Source organism: Haemorhous mexicanus, chromosome 1, assembly GCF_027477595.1.
Source record: "Haemorhous mexicanus isolate bHaeMex1 chromosome 1, bHaeMex1.pri, whole genome shotgun sequence".
Classification (NCBI taxonomy): domain Eukaryota; kingdom Metazoa; phylum Chordata; class Aves; order Passeriformes; family Fringillidae; genus Haemorhous; species Haemorhous mexicanus.
This window is the reverse complement of record NC_082341.1, coordinates 38,617,425-38,637,828: the sequence shown is the minus strand read 5'-3', so window position 1 is coordinate 38,637,828 and position 20,404 is coordinate 38,617,425. Positions and strand designations below refer to the sequence as shown.

The 20,404-nt window shown below is 39.4% G+C and overlaps 1 protein-coding gene across 7 annotated transcripts in view; it reads left to right on the top strand.

Annotated features, from left to right (window-relative positions):
- THRB (thyroid hormone receptor beta) overlaps positions 1–20,404 on the top strand; it is a 154,905-nt gene that overhangs the window by 43,468 nt on the left and 91,033 nt on the right. Inside the window, exon 3 of one of the 7 annotated variants that reach the window (XM_059846344.1) lies at positions 3,322–3,429. The exons of the other annotated variants lie outside the window; for them this stretch is intronic. The gene's annotated coding sequence lies outside the window, so the exon portion shown is untranslated. The remainder of the gene's footprint in view (positions 1–3,321; positions 3,430–20,404) is intronic. 7 annotated transcript variants of the gene reach the window in all.

The following is a 20,404-nucleotide window of genomic DNA, read 5'->3' as shown; positions in this document are numbered from 1 at the left end:
GCACTTTCTTTTCAAATGCCTTAGCTTCTGAAGAGCCAAATGCAACCTTTTTGGAAAGGACTGTGCATGGTATTTGGCAGTTCTCCTCCAGCATATCATCAGTCTTTCAGCAGTCATCCTACACTCATGGATCCTTTCCTCTTCAGTTACAGAAATATAGAATCATAGAATGGTTTGAGATGGGTCTTTCACTAGACCAAGTTGCTCAAAACCTCATCCAACCTGTCCTGGAACAGTTCCAGGGATGGGGCATCCATAGCTTCTCTGGGCAACCTGTTCCAGTGCCTCAGCACCCTCACAGTAAAGAATTTCTTCCTAAACTAAACCTACCTTCTTTCAGTTTAAAGCTATCACTTGTTATTATACTGCATTTCATTGTAAAAAGTCCCTCTCCAGATCTCTTGTAGGCCCCCTCTTAGTGCTGGAAGGTGCTCTAAGGTGTTCCCAGAGCCTTCTCTTGCCCTGTCCTTTAGATTTTCTCTGTTGAGGGTTGATGTTGAATGTTCTCCATGGTCCTGCCATCACAGGTGCTGTGCTGCTTTCCTGGTTCAGCTGTATGGGAAACCAAGCCCACACAGCAAGTTCACCTGAAGGAGCTTGTCCCCACGGAGTGTTGTGTCAGACTGTGTCAAACTGTTGCACTATTGTTTTTCTCTTGCCCTATTGCTGGAGCAGGATTTCATGGAGAGCATTCAAAATGCATGTCAGTGTAATATTGAGAAATGTTTTGTTTATGTGTGACTGAATGTGAATGTAAATTGATAACTGCAAATTGTGAGAGAAGATAATTTTAATGTCTTTCTTATTATTTTTGTTGGCATGTACATATTTCTATAAATACTGTGTAGTTGAATGAATACCCGACTGATGAATGTGGAAGCCCTCCATGTCTCTAGATGAAAACTTTCAAATATAAATAGCTTTAAAACTATAAATAGAAATATATTTATACTATATTTATCACTAACCACTTCCCCCCCCACCCCTTTCATTGCATCACCCATTTTATTTTTAGTGATGCTTACTTAAAATAGTTTCCCTGCTTCCCTGTTGGCCATTATATGGCCACTGTGGAATCCAAGGGATTTTTTAAGCCACATGGTAAGGAAAGTGTTCCTTACTCAAGCAGTGTGAGCCTGAGGTCATGGCTGTTCAGACCTTCTTCACTGATGGCATCAGCTTTGTCTGTTTGGTTGATTTCATGTACATGTTCCTTAGCTGGTTTCAAAATGTGCTTCCAGCATTGTTCAGGACCTCCTGTTCTTCTTACATTGATGTTATTCTGTGCTCCCCTCATAAGATGGTAGCTCTGGTTTTGCTAACTTACTAAAGTCCATACTCTCCACGAAAGTCAGTGTGTTGGCAGCCATAACAATTTTTTGTATTCTAATTTAATTCGTCTTACAATATTGATGTGTTGGTGATCACCTCAGCTGCACACAAAGTAATAGGAATAGCTTTAAGTTTTGATGGCCCTCAGGCCTTAGCTTTGACTTCAATGTTGAAACTGCAGCTTCCTGTGCACTATTAGATCCTTTTCCCCCTTTGTGTCTGTGTTCATAGATAAATAATTTAAAGTAGGGTTGAATGTAGTGTAAGCCACGTTACTGTTTGTTAGGGCTTGCAGACTACAGTTGTCTTCCAACATTGTGTTTGAAGAGGCTGCAAGGGCACCACATGGTTCTTTTCTCCTGAACTGTCTTGAAAGAGGGAAGTAAGTGTCTGTAAGGGCTGGCTGATTTTCTGTACACTGCTCATAATGGCAGACAAACTGTAGAAATGCAGTGATTTACGGCAAATAAGATCATGGTTGGTTCCTTGTAACTCTGACTGCATGCTTTGGTCTCAGCCTGAAACACTTGCAGTAAGGAAGAGGAAGGAAGCAAGATTGGAGTTCTTATGGCAAAGCAGTAGGAAACAAGAGGACAAGTGGACAAGTTTTGTTCCTGCATCCCCAGCGGCAAAAGACTTCCTGGCACTTCTGAGGCAGCAGCAGTTCCCTCTTGTACCAAGAGAAATGCCTTCTCCTGTGTCCCTTGCCAGGAGATGTGTCTGTACGGGCAGATGAGCTGGGCCCAGGGTGCACCTCAGACATGTCAAGGTGTTTGGTGCCTTTTCTTGTGGTGTTAGTGGAGTCCCAAGAGCAGCAGATGTGAGAGCTGATGTGATGAGATGGAGTGAGAGGTGATGTTCCTGTCTCTGCCCAAGCCTGTGCTACTGTAGTCATTGCCATGAGACCACTTGTACCTTGGACTTCTTGCAGATCTGAAGGAGCAAAGAGAGGAGCAGAAATGTATTCTGTCATCTTTGAGAGGTGGAGGAGGCATTGCTGCTTGTCAGATAGGAAGTTCCCAGCTACTACTAGTAGGCTCATGGACTAAAACTGTTTTCCTGTCCTTCTCAGGCAGGAATATTTTCTCCTGCCAGTAGGCCATCATGAAGATTCCTTAACTGCACATCCAAGCAGATTGCTGTTGCACCCAGCCAATGACAGATGAAATGGTCTGTGTTCGTGGGGCTCTGAGACTCTGAGGAATCGTGGACTCATTTATCCATCAATCTTCATGCTTTGAGGCATGCCAGCATCTGCAAGCTTCTTAGTTTTAAATGTGATTGATGTAGGTTTATTTTTATGTGGCGTCTTGGGATGCCTACTGAGAAGGGCTCTTAAAATAGGTGTAACTTAATGTGCTGTTCAGACTTCTCATTAATCTGCTTGTCTTTACACTTACCCAGAGGTAAAATACAAAAGCTACAGAGGGAGGAGTTTGGAATAAAATGATATAAAAGGGGACTCTGAAATAAAGACATTTATTATTGAGGACTAAGACTAGGAGTGGAGGAAACAGAACAGGATGTTCAGAAAGTCCAGGCCCTTTGGCATGAGTTAAGGAGCTTGGAAAATAAGCAGGGCTGCAGTGAATTTGTGAAACAATGTTTGTCTTCCTAAACTGAATACTGGAAGGGATCCATTTCACACTTTGCCTTTGCCAGCACCCTGATATCTATTGTAGCACTCATCTTCTGGCCTCTTTATTTTCAGAGAAAAGTTTGACTTTGTGTTTAGAAGTTATTTGCGCTTCCTACTTTCTTATGGCACTAACACGATTATGTTGTGGCTTATGGGGCTAAACTTTGGAGCCTTAATCTTTGGTCCTGCTGTGCCAGTCTTTTCTGATGTTTGTATTTCAACTACAGCGATGGCTAATGGACTTAAAAGGCTCCACTTCCACTTTGCTTCACTGCTGCTTTGTCTGCATGGGTACATTAAGCAGGGCCTGGACTTGTATCTTATGATTGTCCATATTGTTATATTTCTAGCACATTCCATGACATGATTTTGATCCGTGCCAACTAGCACACTCCCAGATGGCAGCTGTGGCAGGATGGCGTGGGAGAGAGACTGTTCTCAACAGCATTACTGAAGAGGTAACCATGTTTTGCAGGGGAAAACAGTGTAAAGATGTGGATTGGAGCTGGCTTTGCCATTCTCCCCAAGCCTCTGGATTCTGATGTTTTTCATACGCTAGGACCAGTCTCTCCCATTCTTAGCATTTGCGAAAGATACCGAAGTACAAACTTCTGCTTCCTCATTGCATTGCTAGGTGCTGTTATCCACAAAAACATCCAGCCACCTCCTCCTTCTCCCTGTGGGCCATCTGCTCAGGCTTACAGCAACACTTCCATATTGATAAGATCTTTTGTCTTTGAGTAAGAGTCAGCTTAGGGGCACAACTCAAGTTTTATGGCAAGCTAGTTCACGACAAAACCAATCCCTCTGAAACCAAGTGAGCTTTCCAGAGAGTGGTCTTCCATCATGCAGCATATTTGCATCCAGAGGTAGAGCAGTGGCTCACAAAGCCAGTGTTGTGGGCTCACAGGCCCACAACAGCAAGTTAGATAAGTAATTGCTGTTCTGGTATGTATGTGTATTTACTTATCACACAGGGTCATGCTGATTGCACATACAGATTGCTCATTTGCTTGCACACACAGATTTTTTTGAATTTCACACCTATAATTCACTCTTCAGGCTTTGTTTGTTGTACTTTACATGAAAATAGGGAATGTTTACTTTTCCCTGTGGGATTTCTAGTTTGTGAAGCCCTCTGCAGTTCTCTGTTGTGTAAGGGATCACTGAATTACAGAGCATTGTTGATGCTTTGACTGAATGTGTTTTTCCAAAAATTGTTTGTATAAGGTGAAATATTCGCTATGTGAAATATTCTTTATAAACCTTGATTGCTCTCTTTCTGACTTCATTTTTTAGTGTCTGAGTTTTAGTTGCAAATGGAAATATTATTAAAACCATCATCTTCCTCACTCACTGTTACAACTATTATTTCATTTAGGTGCGATGTTTGTAGGATGTATATCAACAGTAGCTACAGGCTGCACAGACTTGGGATTTTGTCTTGAAAATGATAGGATTAGCTGCACAGTGAGCCTGGATCTATCATGAAGATTTAAGCTCTTGAGCCTGTTCTTGGTGCCACTGGAGCAGCAAAGGAAGAAACCACTGCTGAGTCATTGGAGTCAGTGTAGGTTTCTTCATCGTGACAATTTGTGTACAACGCTGTTATCAAGGGGATTAGGAACACTAAGCAAAAGGGATTTGGTTGTGTTGGTGCTAGATGAAATGGTGCTTTTACAAACTGGTATGGTGGGCAGGATTTAGGCTACTGAGAGCCATGAGAGCCATGACAGTAACAGTCACACAGAAAATGTTAAGAAAAAGAAAGGCCATGAGGGGTGCAGGGTCTCCTGTGTAAACTCTGTTTACAGTTGCTGCCAGTCTATGCACTCCTCTCAGTATTCATTAGTTGAAGAGACTGAAAAGTCAGTCTGGAAGAGATTGTGCTGACTACAAGTTTCTGTAGCCTTTGGTGGTGCCAGCTGCAAAAATAGGCAAATCCGGCTGCAGTGGAAGGGCGTGATGAGGCAGCTCCAGCCCAACTGCTACCCTGCAGGCGTTTTGGAGGCTTTGGCTGGAAGCCCTGAAATGCATCTCCCTGGGGAGGACTGCATTGCAAACAGACCTTGCCCTTCCCTGTCAGTGGATTCCTTTGGCAGTAGGCTGGCATCAGAACACCTAAACATATTTATGATAGACTGCAGTGATTTTTTTTTTTTTTGCCCCTCTTTGAGATGGATGTGAGATTTGCATTGTGTTCATTAATTCATCTCACATATGACCCTTTCAAAAGGTCTCATTATAGCAGCCATTCATTAGTGGTGGCCTTGTGCCTGGCTGAAGGCCAGGTGAAAACATGTTTCTCAATTTCTCACTCTTACATGGCCTAAACCAAACATTAACAGCTCCCCATCGATTAAAGTGGCTCTTGATTGGATCAAGCCTACTCTGTTGTAGGAAACAAAGGACTGGAGGAGTAGTTCCTATTTTTCCTTGGAGTTTGGCTTTCTTAAAGTGGAGAACTGAGAGGTCCTCTGCACCCCAACCTGAAGGAATACCTTTGAAATAGGATATTTGTTTACATGTATAAAAAGATTAGCATTAGAAGTAATTTAGAAGTTACTTTATGCATGCTGTAGAGGACTTTCTCTTTTCCCACAGAATTGTGGTCCTTGGTAACTTGGTCAACTCTGTGTAGGAAACGTCTTTTTGGGAAGGGGGTAATGTACAGGGAGAAAAGCTCACTGGACAAAGCAAGCTCTCTGCTGAAAATGAAGAGTTTTAAAAAAACACAACACTGCTTTATCTGTTATAATTTTATGCTTTCTTTTTTTTTTTTCGGGGAGTAATCAGTCTTTCTTGTTCATCTTATTATTTACTTTTCATAGGAGAGGGAAAATGTTGGGATCACTCAGTAAACAAGAAGTCTCAGTAAGAGCCAATGTTTGCTTCAGGCAGCAATTGGACCACAGCAAATGTAGGCAGGCTGGTGTTAGCTCCCATGAACTGTAATGACACTTAGATTGTTGCTGAACTAAGTATGCAGGTCAATGGGTAGGTCTCTGCGTCCCATACTGGAGCTCTTACTGCTGTATGATTCACTGCTTTTAGGACCTGCATTAGTAAGATTAAAGTCAGTGCTGCCTTGCCTACCTAGCTCCTTCCTGCAGGGAATGGAGGAGAAAAATACTTGTGAAATCCTCAGCACACAGAAAAGAAAGAGAGATCCGCACTTACCTTGTTGCAATGATTTTGAGGCTTTTCTGCACTTTCCTGTGGGACAAATTGCTGTGTTGTCTCATTTTTGTTGGTGGTGTTCAGACACCAGTTATTCAGTTCCTACCCTTGCACAAGTGCCAAAAATCACAGATGTGGAAATCTTGGGCACTGTGATTTTTCACAGCATTCATGACAAAAAGACAGTTGGCTTCAGAGATCAGAGGCATCTTTGAATATGAAAAAACCTCTTTTAAGTGTATTCTTCCTTTGTAAAGGCAGTTGCTCATGCAGACTCTAGTCAAGTGTGAGTACCCTTAGCTGGAACCCTCTGCTGCAGTGTGGTCTTGCTCCTGTTTAGAGTCAACGGGGCTGTGTGCACCACTGCAGCTCATTACCCAGGCTTTTCATCAGCTGCTGAACTTCGTTTGTTTTCTGGAGTTTACTCCCTTAAAAATATGGTAGCCATCAGTAGAAAGCCAACTCAAATGAGAAGTGTTGGACTTGTTTTCTATTTTAGGTATTATGTGGTTCTATAGCAAATAAAAGGTATAGATTATTTAGTTTTATTCAAGCAAATAATTTGCAACAGCTGGTAAGGAAGGGCTGAAAATAAAATTTGCAGCACAATTCCATGTATGTTGTCAGGGAATCATTCCCATGCAACCCAGTAATGGCGCAGAGATTTCAGGGATTATGATCAGATTAAATGTCATCAAGAGCTGAGCCTTGGCAGCATGCCAGGAAGGTCATATGAGGAAAGTACCAAACTTTTACACTCAAATAAAATTGTGTTCTGCTAAATAACCATAATACACTGCAAATTTTAGCACAAATAATAACTTCGTTTAGGAAATATAATAATTTTATTTTTAGAAAAATTATTATTTAATTTAGGTTCAGGATTTTTCACTGCTTTTTGGGATTTAAGACTATGTTGGCAATTTTATTTGGGGGTAAAGGTTTTTTCTTTTTAGCATGACATTAAGAAACTTCATACCAAAGCTTCTACAAGTTTTAAAATTTGAAATATTTCATTTTCAAGTTAAACATGAATGGAACAACAGCCTGCTAATACTTCCACAAGTATTATTATTTCCCTGTTATTTTTAAGAAGTCTAAAATGCTGTAATTTCATGGCATTTATGAAAGATTATTATTGGGAGGGAATGAGAAAATAGTTAACAAATGCATAGTTGAGAATTGCTTTTTCTTTTATTTATCTGTGGCTGGTCTGTACCATTCCAAAATACCTGTGGAATTATGAAGAAATATGCTGACAGTCTAATACTGCATTGAGATTGTGTCATTTTGGTTTAATCTGATCTGTTTACAGTAGATTGGTTTCAACTACGGAAGGGAATTCTTTCCCTAGGGGATATCTATACATGGAATTGTAGAGCCTTAGCTGTACCACTTGAAATAAACAGTCTTTAAATCTACTTGCCATCTCTGAAAAAAAAATAAAGCTGAAACTATTTAAAAAGTGATTTCTTAAATCTCTTAAGTGCTCTCAAATGTGATCCCACTATGCATATGCCTAAGGGTACGTGATGATTTTTTCTGTATGGTTTCATTTGCTGCCTGGCACTGACCCCAGCAGTGCTGTGGGCACACCCCTTCCTGCTGCCCTTGGTGGGCATTAGGTTTTACAGGGAGAATTGTCACAAGACTTTCTTTTGGGTGCAACAAACCTCCTGAATCAAACCACTGCTGTTCGGTTTGATTTACCACTGAGCTTCAATAAAATTGAGCAAAATTTGGAGTCATTAGCCAAAACAGTGATCAGACTGTGGATTCAGGGCTCCACCTTTATTTTCTTGTTATATATGCATCCCATATTTGTAAACCTTATTTTAGGTATACTGAATATACTTAAGTATGTGCTTATATACCCAAGTATGCATGTATGTGTAAATATACATGTGTATGTGCTTGCTGAATTTTATTTTCCCCTTTCTCCTCCTTTCCTTTTTGCTCACCTTGCCTGCAGCAGCAAGGCACAAGACAGGGAAGAAAATTGTTTTAGCTGACAAAGGCCAGCATTGCAATGGGAGACTCTACAAAGTCATCTTCAGTTCACTGAAGTGCAGAGGTTGGGAGGTAACAATCAGAGTTGTCAGATTCTGGAAGGGGTTATAGTGATAAGAGTGGGATCAAAAGTCAGTCTGGAAAGCACCAGGAGATGTGGCTGGGTGCAGCAGCAGGACCCCAGGCTGGGCGCCCAGGCTCCTGAGGCAGAGGTGCTGCCAAGTTCTGTACAGCAACAGATTCAATTGGTTTGTTATTTATGAAGGGTATGGTATGCAACCCTCCACATAGCAACAGTTCTTTAAAGTGCAGATGTAAGAAATTCCAGTTAGAAGTCAGTCCTTTAAATACTATGAATAAACAAGGTAAATTCATTAATTATTTCAATAAACTTAAAGACCTTATGTTGTACCATTAATTTGTCCTGAATTATTGACAGGACTTTTTTCCATTACTTTTCTAGACCTTTATTTAAACTACAGTCAGAAAAATTTTACCATCCTACAGCCCCAGACACACAGTAATAAATCAGCCCTTATTTCCTTATTTGCTTGAGGCTAATGTGACAACAAATAGTCTGTTCACATACATTATTTCTTTGTACTACATCGTATGCAAATATTTCAATTATTATCCTTTTATCTCTGTAATATTTTAACAACATGATACAACATGTTTCTCTGATAAATTGAGTTACATAAAAGCAGCTTCACATCTACATAATGCTTTAACAAAACATTCCCTCTATTTCAAGTTAAAATGTGTGTTCAGCTTAGGAATATCCTCATAAAGAAACTTAATTTGCCTTATTAAGAAACACTTGTGTATTCTTATAAGTTTCATTTTATTTTTTTTTTAAATAATAATTTTATCACATTTTGGACTCCTGCCTCCCCAGGCTGCCTGGGGCTGGCAAAGGTTTGGTAAGTTGAGTTCTGCAGTTAAATTGAGTTGGTTTCTTGTTTATAAAGGATGTAGTTTGGCTTCCTTGCACCTTCCCCCCGCCCCCCCCCCCCCCCCCCTTCTGTGAATATTTATGTAACTGGATGCTTATTTTCTAGTATTAATCCTTAGTGGCTTGAGAATGATGATGGCTTTCCCTCTAAAGCTGGTAGAACCCTGAAAACTGATGCTACCCCAGCAGGGTTCATCCAGCTTTGTACCTGTGCAGCTCTGTGTCACCAGCATTTTATTTTTTTTGAGCAGGATTGTCCCCAGGGCCTGTGAGATCCCTTGGCATGGTGCAGCCTCCCCATGTGTGGGTGGCTGTGTCCCGGTGGGAGTTTCAGTGCCTGTGCTGTCACAGGGATGGCCATGGCAGTGCTCTGCTGCCAGGGTGCTGGAGGTGACCTGGGCGTGCTGCCCACCCAGCGTGCATTCCTCAGCAGGAGCTGAGTATCAGATACTTTGGGCTGTGTGAGCTTGCACTGGTTGTATCCTGAAGTATTTGAAGTGTTTTTTCCTAATGTGTAAAGCAAAATATGCGAGGGAGGAGTAGGTATGCCTCCCCCTTTCCCAAAGAAGGGGAAGAGAAGCACATAATGATAGAAGAATTAATTTCCTCTTAACTCTGCCTGTACTGTCTCCAGGCTTTTTATGAAACCAAATAGCATCTGTTTGCTGGAGGAGTGTGAAATAGCCAGGTGTGCTCTGTGTAAAAGCAAGTGATTGTGGCCTGAACCATCGCTGCAGACGCTTCATGAGTCAGATCATTCATGACTGCAATAACGAGATTATTCATGGCAGGCTCCTCATGGTGACAATGGTCCTTTGTTTCAAGTCTGCATTGTGTATGTGCTATACTTCCGATTTGAAGATTCCTTCTCTGCTAGAAAACAGCGTTGCAGCAGGGAACCAGAAGTGAAGATCAGTGGTGCTAAGTTCAGGATGTTACTCCGTGCTGGAAATAATTGGGGAAGTTCATAGTTGAGTTAAAGGCTGTAACCATGAACTTCAGTGGGATGATACTCCTTCCTGTTGGTCCTCAGGTAGGTTCTTATTTGATTTTTAGTGAGTTGTCTCTTGGTTTTGTGGTTTTTTTTTAAACTCTGTCTTCTGATTAGAACTGGTTAAATACTGCCAAGAGAGTTTTGTTGCTCATGATCATGTAAGAGGTGTTTTGTCTTGATAGTGACGGTCCTTTATGTACACAGCCATTTTGTTTAAGGAAGGGAAGAACAAAACCACAGCATTTCTTTCATGTTCAGAGTCAAGTTAATTTTTAGTTTGCCCATATTCTTAGTTTTTTATGAAATGATTCTTGTCTCCATTAACTAACTTTCATGAGGTCCCTAATGTTAGAATGTGATTACACTTTTTGGTGGAACCTTGACCAGGGTGTTTTAGACTTAGGTGCTATAATATGGCTTGGATTTGTCTCCTGTACCCTGGGTGGTCAGGCTGAAACCAAGGCATGTTGTGCTCCAGATCTTTCTCCCAAGTGGAGCATCCTTGTGTGATCTTCCTGTGCCTGGTGCACAGAGCAGCTGGGAAGTTCATCCCTGTGAGGCAGGCTGAGAGCAGGGGGCTCTGGAATCCTCCTGCTCTTCCATCTTGAGGAGTCCCACAGAGCTTGCAGGCAGCTCTGGTGGCTGCGCTGAGAGGAGGCAACCTCTGCCACCTCTGGGAAGATGATGATGGTGAGCCAGGGATGACTTTTGGGAAAACAGAGAGACCATCCCAGTGCAGCAGCAGCACCTCAGAGGGAATCACCAGAGCAGTTTGCTGCAGTAGTAGAGTTGAAAATAACTGTTTTTCCCATGGCCAGCAGCTTGTAAGGAAAACAGAGCAACTTCAGTTCTTGAAAAGCACATCTGAAACTAAAATACTGCTTTTGTTTTTACTTTTGATTCCAGCTTTTGTCCTTGAAGCTCAGAGGTTTCCTGGTGTTTTCTTTTGAAATTGTGCTGTTTCATGCAAGGCAAACAAGACTAAAATAAATCTAATGCAATCATTACAGAGACGCTGTCCTCTATTTGGGCATGTGATTTTTAACTTTCTCCCCCAATTAATTATTATATTCTACTGCAGAAGATTGTTTGGATTGTTGTGGTTGTTAGCAATGAATTTTGAACTCCAGTATAAATTTGAATTCCAGGTCATGTTATTGCAAGTTCACATAATATTTATATGCTGACTTTCAGAAATCAAAAAGAAGGAGTTAATTGTTTGACAGGAAGAATAAAGCATTTGAGTATTCTGTATTGTGTGGCGCTGTTATGACAGATTTCTTTTGGTTGCACAGCATTCAAATTATACATCAGTAAGGTAATGTTGCATTTTATCATCTGTTGGTACTTTTACAAGCAATTTCATTACTTCATTAAAAATTTACAGTGATATGAAAGGCACTTTGTGATAGATATAGTAATAATTATACAAGGGTGATTTTGTATCATTTTCTGCATCCTATAGCAAGAAATAGGCTACTATTCCTCTTGAGATACTTGCCAGGTAATTGAATTTAAAACCTGAATTTTTAATGAAGTTTTCAGTATTTGGATTTTAGCCATTTCAGTTGCAGCTGACAAAAACACTTTCACTGTTATTGGGAAGATAATCAAATTGAGTTTGCTGAAACGGAGATAATTCTTTGAGACTTGATTTATTTACAAATGAGATTAAATGGGAATGCAATAATACTTTTTGCCCTAAGCAGTCAAAGGGAGCAGTATTTACTTATTACCTTTTCCACTCATCTACATCAGGGCTGTTTAAATTGCAGGTTTGATTTCGGCTTGAATCATGAACATATTTGACCTTGCTGTGATTACATTAACTTTCCCTGATGGTGTTGGAAATGTGGCACATTTTGCTGGTTTTTCCAGTTTCTTGGAAAGTGGATTCACCATTCCTAGGTGTCAAGACTGTGCATGGCTCTTGAAGATGCAGACTGATCTCACAACAAATAGCTGAATAGCCCTTAGTAAATTAACTGAGTAATGCAGATTAATACATTGTTATCTTGTACTGCAAAAGATTACTTTTCTTAATGAAATGAAAAAAACAAATGAACAGAATAGAATTCTGTTGTCAGTGAACTTCTGACAGTTTTGTAAAAAATTTTGGTTTTCTATGAAAATATATAAATTGCTATGAAAATGCGTAAAACCTTTGTTGTACCAGAACTTAGTTACCTACTTTAATAGGTATTAATGTAATTTTTGCTATGCTGTGCTTGAAGCCCTAGGATCTTTCATTGGTTGTAAGGATTATGAATGTCAGAAAACAGGTTGGAAGTGAGGGGTGTTGGCTTCTGACATAATCCCTCATGTGTAGAAGTGCAAAATGAGCAGTAATTATATTGTGATTAGGATGACACGTAAAGAGCAGTTGTTGGGATAAGAAAAGGTCTCCTTGGAGTTGCTAAGTATCTGGTTTCAGTTTTCTTATTTCTTTTTATGTTTTGAGAAATTCACAAATTTGCAGTTGAAGTTTTATAGCAAATACCAGGTTTGAAGCTCTTCAGCAGAACTACTGAAGTGTAGTTACTGCATGGTACACCACAGAGGAAAAATCTTGACAAGAAAATCCTCCCATTTCCAGTTTCCTCAAAACTCTTAAAAGATTAAGAGTCACGTGAAAACATTTTCTTTAAATTGTTTGACAGTGCCGTTCAAAAATGAGATGTCTTGTACTCCTACTTGTTAGCTCAAGCACAACCAGATAATGATAATCTTAGACCTGTGATTATTCATTGCTAAATTTATTAATAATGGTACACTTTGACTCTTGTACAATTGCTTTCCAAAGCAATCTCTGTAGTGAAAGGCAGCCTGTTCGTATTTTCTCTTTTAACATTTTTTCAATTTCTGCTTTTCTCTCTTTTTTCCTCTTTTTTCTTTTTCTTTTTCTTTTTCTTTTTCTTTTTCTTTTTCTTTTTCTTTTTCTTTTTCTTTTTCTCTTAATTATTGTATAAAAATATTGTATAAAATTTTATATTGTATGAAAGTTTAATATACTGCCTTGCTAGGGAAGAAAATGGATGGAAATGAGATAAATTGTCCTAAAAGCAAATTGAAGTCTAAAGTTGAAGTAAAGCTCTTAACTGAACTGAACTTTGAAATATTTATCTAGATCAGTAATGATTTCCTCTGTGAGCACTGTAAAAAAAAAAAAAAAAGGAAATTTGGAATTATTTGCTTAAGGTTGAAGCATATCATTTTTAGATACATGTCGCTGCTATCTGTGGGTTATTCAGTGGTTAATATGTAACAATCATTCTTTGTAGTGGTCAGTTTATTTGTATCAAATTTTGCTCTTTAAGATCTTCACAAATGTTGAGGAAAGAGTAGGAGGAGAGATTTATTTTCTTAATGTGGTGGAATTAAATAAAAAGCATCACCACTAAACCTGCTTTAGGACTATTTAGAGGAGATTTTTACACATGCTTACAACAATACTTTATCCAAAAACATCTTTTCCACTTCTCTCATTTTTTCTCAGTCTGCAATAACTATACCCCAAGGGTGTCTTCACTTCCTTCCGAACTTCTCCTGGCCTTGGGGTTATTCCACCCATACACAGAGACCTCAAAATACTTGTCCATGGAAGTGTTTTTTCTCAAGACCTCTGGAAATCAGTCTTTCCCTGCAACTTAATTGGTCCATTGTTCAGCTCAGCACTAAGTAAACAAAGAATCTTCATATTTATTAGGAATGGAAATGTATTTCCATGCTCGTGAACTTCTACAGAGAAATCCATTTGCTCAGTCTTCAGTGTAACAGCACTCTTGACACTATTTCTGCATGCTTAGCATGCTTTTGTGACATTACCAGAAGAATTTGGAATGTGTGGTAAAGGCCAATGCACCACACCACAATAAAGCTGTATTTCTCTGTTTTCCTCTATCTGAACAATTCTGACTTGGAACAGGTGATGGTACCATGTGAGTGAAATATTTAAAGTTACAAATGTGAAGAGGGACTGTTTTAACTAGTTTGTCCAGGAGACAATGCTATTAACTCGTCTGCATGTACACACCCTTCTTAATTGCTGAAAACTTCTTAAGGAATTTCTGGGTTAGTATGAGAGCTTGGCGTAGAGCTGGAGTAACTGAACTTCAGAGCTGGAGAGGACCTGAAATTTATCTGGTGGATTGTCATCTGTAGACCACAGAGATGACCTAGATCAAAACTTTACCTGTCTGAAGGGTTTCAGAACAAATAAAAGCAAACTGAATGCAGTTTTTGAACTTTGATTAATTTTATTGGATTGTTGCACTTGGAAGGATCCTGGCCAGCCCATTTACAGCAGCACCAAAGTGGGCAATGATCAAGGCAAATGTCTTAGTAGGCAGAGTCCCAGAAACCTTTGGGAAGCATCCTTTAATCTGTTAGTGTGGCATGTGTGGAATCCCCCAGGGGTTATTGTCATTAACTACTCCCATGAGACTCCTGACAGAGAAGGTTTTTCAACACCAAATGTGAATCATGAAGCGTGCCTTTGATTGATTGCAGCCTCTTGTTTGGGAATGTAATTAATGCCTGGGTTCAGCTGCCAACACGCTGATGGGCAGTGATACTTGAGATGTCACAGAGGGTGTCCCCTTGGCCTCTAGCAGTGGCCCTAGAAGGAAAGGTGTCTCTGTGAGAGATGCCCCATAATGTTGGGGTGGAACTTGAAAATAGGCAGTTGAAAAAAAGTCCTTCTGTCAGGAGAGTCTTGTGTTATTTAAATTCATATGAGAATTTGGGATGTTTTCCATTTTCATCCTTTTGCCTTTCACTTCTTCCTTTGTTATAAATAAAACTTAAATGTTGCTGTAGAAGAGGACTAGATTGACAGCAAAGATACCAGCCGCTTCTCACAAGGAAAGAATTGTTAGTTTTGGTCTTCACGATGTGTAATAATGGCCAAATGATAAAAATATAGCATTTTTTCTTTAGTCTTTTTTGATGCAGAGATTAGCAATTCACAAATTATTTTCTACTTTGGCTGCTGCTATCCTTATTATAAAACTGAAGGGTTCTTAGGGCAGTTCAGTGACGCTTTCAAAGCGTTTCCTCTTGGATGAGATCCAGAGGATTCCAGCATGGTCGTTTTGGCACAGTTGTTTGGTTTTATAAAACAGGTGTCTACATGTGTGTAATAAATCCAGTTATGCTGATAAATCTGAACAGATAATTGAAAAGTGTGTGTTACAGTGAACAAAGCTGGTAATTTACCATGTCAGTAAAGCAAAATATAAGCAACATTTCTGTAATGTGTGTAATGTTCAGTAATTCTGTAATTTAATGGCTCCATTGTGTGAGCCATTCTTAAATTCCTGTTCAAGATGTTCTTGATCCAGATGTTCTTATATTTTATTTTATTACTAGCTGCCTTTCAGTTAAAATCTGCCAAACTGATTCTTTTCTTGCTTTACAGTGGTACCAACCAGTCCATGACAAAGGATATAAAATTAATGAGGAAGTGGAGAACTGAATCATACACATTAAAAATATATGTAGTAAATGAAAATCATCAGTAGACTTGTATTACCAAAGAGTCACTTTTCCAGGTGATGTTCCAGTCTATTCTTTGAAACCAAAAAAGCTTTTTAATCCTGCTCATATCACTTACATCAGACTGTTGCTAGTTAAGTTGCTAAGATTCAGCAATATCTCAGATGGCCTGGAAATCTTAGAAGAGCAGACTGGCCATTTTACTTTAATGAATTTCATCATTAGCATTGTGATGTTTTGGGCTCTTTTTATACATTTCCTTCCAAAGTTTTGAAGTCTCAGTCCTTATTTCAGATTAATGCCTTGACCTTATTATCACCATATTCACATGGAATCCCATGATGACCTTCAGAGAAAGGTAGAGGATCTTCAATGTTTTGTAAAGCTCATTAACAGCTGAAAAAAAATTAAGCTCAAATGTGATAACCTCCATGATTACTGCTACTGAATTACACAAAGGAAGCACTGCAAGGAGACAGTTATATTGCACTTAGTGGTTAGCAAAAGCTCTTCTAAGACCCAAAGGATGTGCTGTAGTTTGGTCTTCATTCCTCAAGTGTGTAACAGATTTCAAGGGTGGCCTCCAGCTCTGGGAAGAGCTAGGACCTGTGACCAAAGATTTCAGAGATGCAGGGAGAACTGCTAAAGAAAGTCCTGGATTCTGCAGTGATTTGGGGTGTGTGCTGGAGCTGAGGATCAGTCAGTCAGGACCAGCAGATGAGCATCTATGTGGTGTAACTGTACCATAAAGTATATCTATATTGTATCTGTGCATTCAGGATCTATGTATGAGTTGATGTGGCCTCTGTAACTCATCAAATGATAGCCTAATCCCTTATTCCTTTAAATATTCTGTAAAAGTATTCTTAAGAGGCCATCTGGATGAGAGCTGATAAATGGGATTGTAGCAGATTCTTTTCTCCTCTATAAGGTGATTTTTTCTTTGCACAGGCTCTGGGAATAGGTCTGATCCTGAGGAGACTGATCCTAAGTGCCTTTGTTCAGGAAAGTGCATATATTGCTCCTGTTGCCTCCCTTCCTCCTGCTCAGGATATCCAGCTAGAGCTAAGGGCAGCTTGGTGAATTAACAGCTTTTGCACTTTATTTTGAGGCTATTTTCATCATGATGATTTTAGGAGCACAAAGTTCCTTCAGGATCTCTCTGCACTGCCAGATATGAGTGAGGGAGCTGTTCAGTACATTGTCTGAAAAAGCAAGTATATAAATCCTCTTCAAACTAGGAATATAATTTCAAGCAAAGAACTTCTTTTATGTCCCCTGATGCAATGATAGTTAATCTAGTTCTCTTAGCTGAGTATTGTGTGGGGCTCTTCAGACCTAAATTCAAATATCTAAGGAGAGTTAGGATCTGTAGATGAAAGGCTTGATATCCATGGAAAACACTGTGAGAACAATTTGTATGTTGTGCTTAAATTCAGCTGTAATTATGTTTTGTGACCAAGAGGAAGAAGGAAGTGTGATTTACAGTGCTGAGATTTGTGAAGCTTTCCATTAGTTTTGACACAAAAGCAGTTTTGGAGCTCTTGCATTGTGTACTGCAAATCTCCCTTACATGTAAGTAATACGGAGAGAGCAAGAAAACCATAATACTGATGACCATGCTTATAAGTGTTGTGTGGTAATCCATTCTACATCAAATTATGATGTTCAAGTTTGTGTATATATTCTTGGTTTGGGTTCTTTTTTTATGTGTGTGTGTGAAATCTAAAGTTCTGAGATATACAACTTTTGAATTTTTTTTTTAAGAATTAATGTTAAACTCCATACTTACTGCCAAGTCAACACATAAAAATAAATGAAACACTCACACAAATATTCTGCTTATCATTTCTGTGCTCAGAAAGATTTGAGTTTTTGTTGCCTCTCTCAGCCAGCATTTATTTGAGTTTTTATTGCCCTCTCAGCCAGTATGTAATGACCCAGCATTTCTGCTGCTGAACAAGATTGATTTGTTGTGAAAAATTGATGATACTAATGATTCTGCCTGAGCTGTTTTCTTATTTCTCTGGCCAGTGTATTGGTGGTGGTGTGGGAGTAGGGTTCCAAGGCTTAAGTGACTGAACTGCTTGCAGTAAATCTCACAATATCACAGAATATGCTGAGTTGGAAGAGATCCACAAGGTCTAACTCTTGGGGATGGTCCTGTGCAGGACCATCCCCAAGAGTCATCCATGTGCCTGAGAGCATGGTCCAAATGCTTCTTGGACTCTGTCAGGTTTGGTGCTGTCACCACTTCCCTGGGGTGGTTCCAGTGCCCAACCACCCTCTGGATGAGGAGCCTTTTCCTAATATCCAACCTAAACCTCCCCTGACACAACTTCAGGCCATTCCTTTGGGTCCTGTCACTGGTCACCAGAGAGAAGAGATCAGTGTCTGCCCCTCCTTTTCCCTTATGAGTCTCTTCATCTCAAGAGCATGCACAGGGTGCATCAGAACATGACTGCATATTATGGATGTTATGCTTGAAGTGTCTTGGACCTTATCTGTATTAGAATATTGGAGGGTTTGTGCCCTACAGATTGAATATGAGTGGAATGAATGAAGAATTGGATGGGATTCCAACATCAGCTTTCAAGTGTAACTGGATTGAAATTACTCTGCTTCTGGTTTAGAACTAGAAAAGTTTTTAGAAACCTTAACTAAACAGAAACGGGGTCTTGTTTTATAATCTGGTAAATAGAGATCAGTCCTATGCTTTTGGCTCATCCACTGCATACATTCTCCATAGTAATATGATCAATGCAAAAGTAGTTTATACCATATATTAATGTCTTGTTCTTGCATGGATACAGCCTCAAAGTTGCATATTATCTTTAAAAGAGTGAATGGAGATGGACAGGAAATATGGGATGGACCAGACTAAAGAAGGGCAATGCAGGTTTTATTGATGATACTTTCAGAATTGCACTGGTTTTTTTTGTCAGTGTGAAGTACATACAGTACTAGCAAGACTGTTCATGCCAGCCTTGTCTTGTGATTTTTTTCCAGTGATGATGCACACCCTTTTGTACCAGAAGATAAAGAAGTCTGCAGGGAAAGAAGTTCATTAAGTCCTTTACAAATACATGTGAAATATGCAATAAATAAAATCTTTTAAGAGTGCTACTTAAGGTTATAGTGTTCATATGTCAAGCTCAGAAGAAAAGTCCAATTACAATCCCCATGCAATGAGTGGTTTATGTTATGTGTGCAGTACAGGTGTCATAATAATTTTCTTCTCTTGATATATTGGTAATTTACTGAACAGTGGAATGAGGTAGTGATTTTTTATGGCTGTCTAAGATCATGGTATAGTGTTAATGCTTCATATTCTTCAGACTGAAATGGTTTGGATGCCTTCTCTATTTTGTTGAGGTCTAGTGCTAGTAAATGTAGTTTACTTTACTGATTTATCAGATTTCACAACCATATCTGCATTGTCTCAAATACCCTCCTATCCCAAATCATTCAGCTTGTGTTGTAGTCACTCAGACACCTTCCTCCCAGCTGCCTGTCCTGTATGATCATCTGTGCTTTTATTCTCTGACAGAAAGTGTAATTAGAGAACAATGATTTAGCTTTTGGTTTGACATACACTAAAAACATACTACAGTACTCTTTCATCTGCTGCTGGTGTCTTATCCAAGTATTAGGTATCTCTTGTTTTTCTCCAGTTAGCTTCCCAGCTCTCTCAGAGGTGAAATGCTCTGTCCATTAGCCATATAAAACATTGTTGTCTAGGCGGGGAAGAGAAGAGTTATTTCTCTTAGTCAGCCTAGTGTGGGAATTTGGAGAGACAGAATGTAATTAATTACCAGGCTTGAATTTTGGCCAAGGCTCTATTAGAGATGAGAGTTACAGTTTATGAATTTCTCTCATTCTTGTGATGATAGGATGAGCAGGAGGGAGACGGGAGCGGGGTTTTATGCAAACACAGAAGTTTGGGCTCTTGCTGTGGCAGCGTGTTTCAGTTGTCATCATGTTAAACTGGACTGTTTTATGTGGCTGTGGCAGGAGAATGGGGGGCAAAAATGATAGCACAGCTTCGAATGAAATTGTTTGCAGGGGAAAAAATGGTTAATTATATATAAATCAAGCTCACAAAAGCCAACCAGAGCATGAAAGAGCTACAGTGCATGCCCTCTGCCTTTCACAGACTCTTTCCAATTCACTTGGTGCTTTGTGTTGCTTTTCTGAGGCAATTCTTTTCTCTTTATGTGCACCAACACACATTTTGTCATAGTTAGTTGATTGTAATTTTGGGACCAGATCTAGCAAGTCTCTAGTAAGCTGTTTAGCAATTAAATCAAATATAAATCAAGAAGTTGCTGTATCAGTTATATTTTATAATTCCTCTACCATGTCTAGAGTTAATTTTGTGGGGAAGGAATAATCACAGAGACAAGTATTAAGACTGAACACATCCAGAACTGGAGGGGAGGAGAAGCTACGTGTCCACCAAGGCCATTTTGGTGCTGTTTTATTGGGAGTATGTGCCACATCAGCCAGCACTAAAGGAAATAGTCTTATGCAATGGAGAAACAGGACTGGAGAGTAGATGATCTGTTTTTGAGAAATACCTCTCTTGTGAATTTTCAGTTGTGCTCCTTTTTACCATTAAAATTCTTCAAATGTTATCTAATACTTTATATTAAAATGATGGAAGGAAGCAGTTCAAGATTCTAACTTTTCAGAATCTCTTGCTTTTATGAATTTGCCTTCTTAAATGCATGGCATGCCAAGTCCCAGTATGTCTAAGTTCTTAAATAATAAGAAAATAATAATTCACAGAGAATGA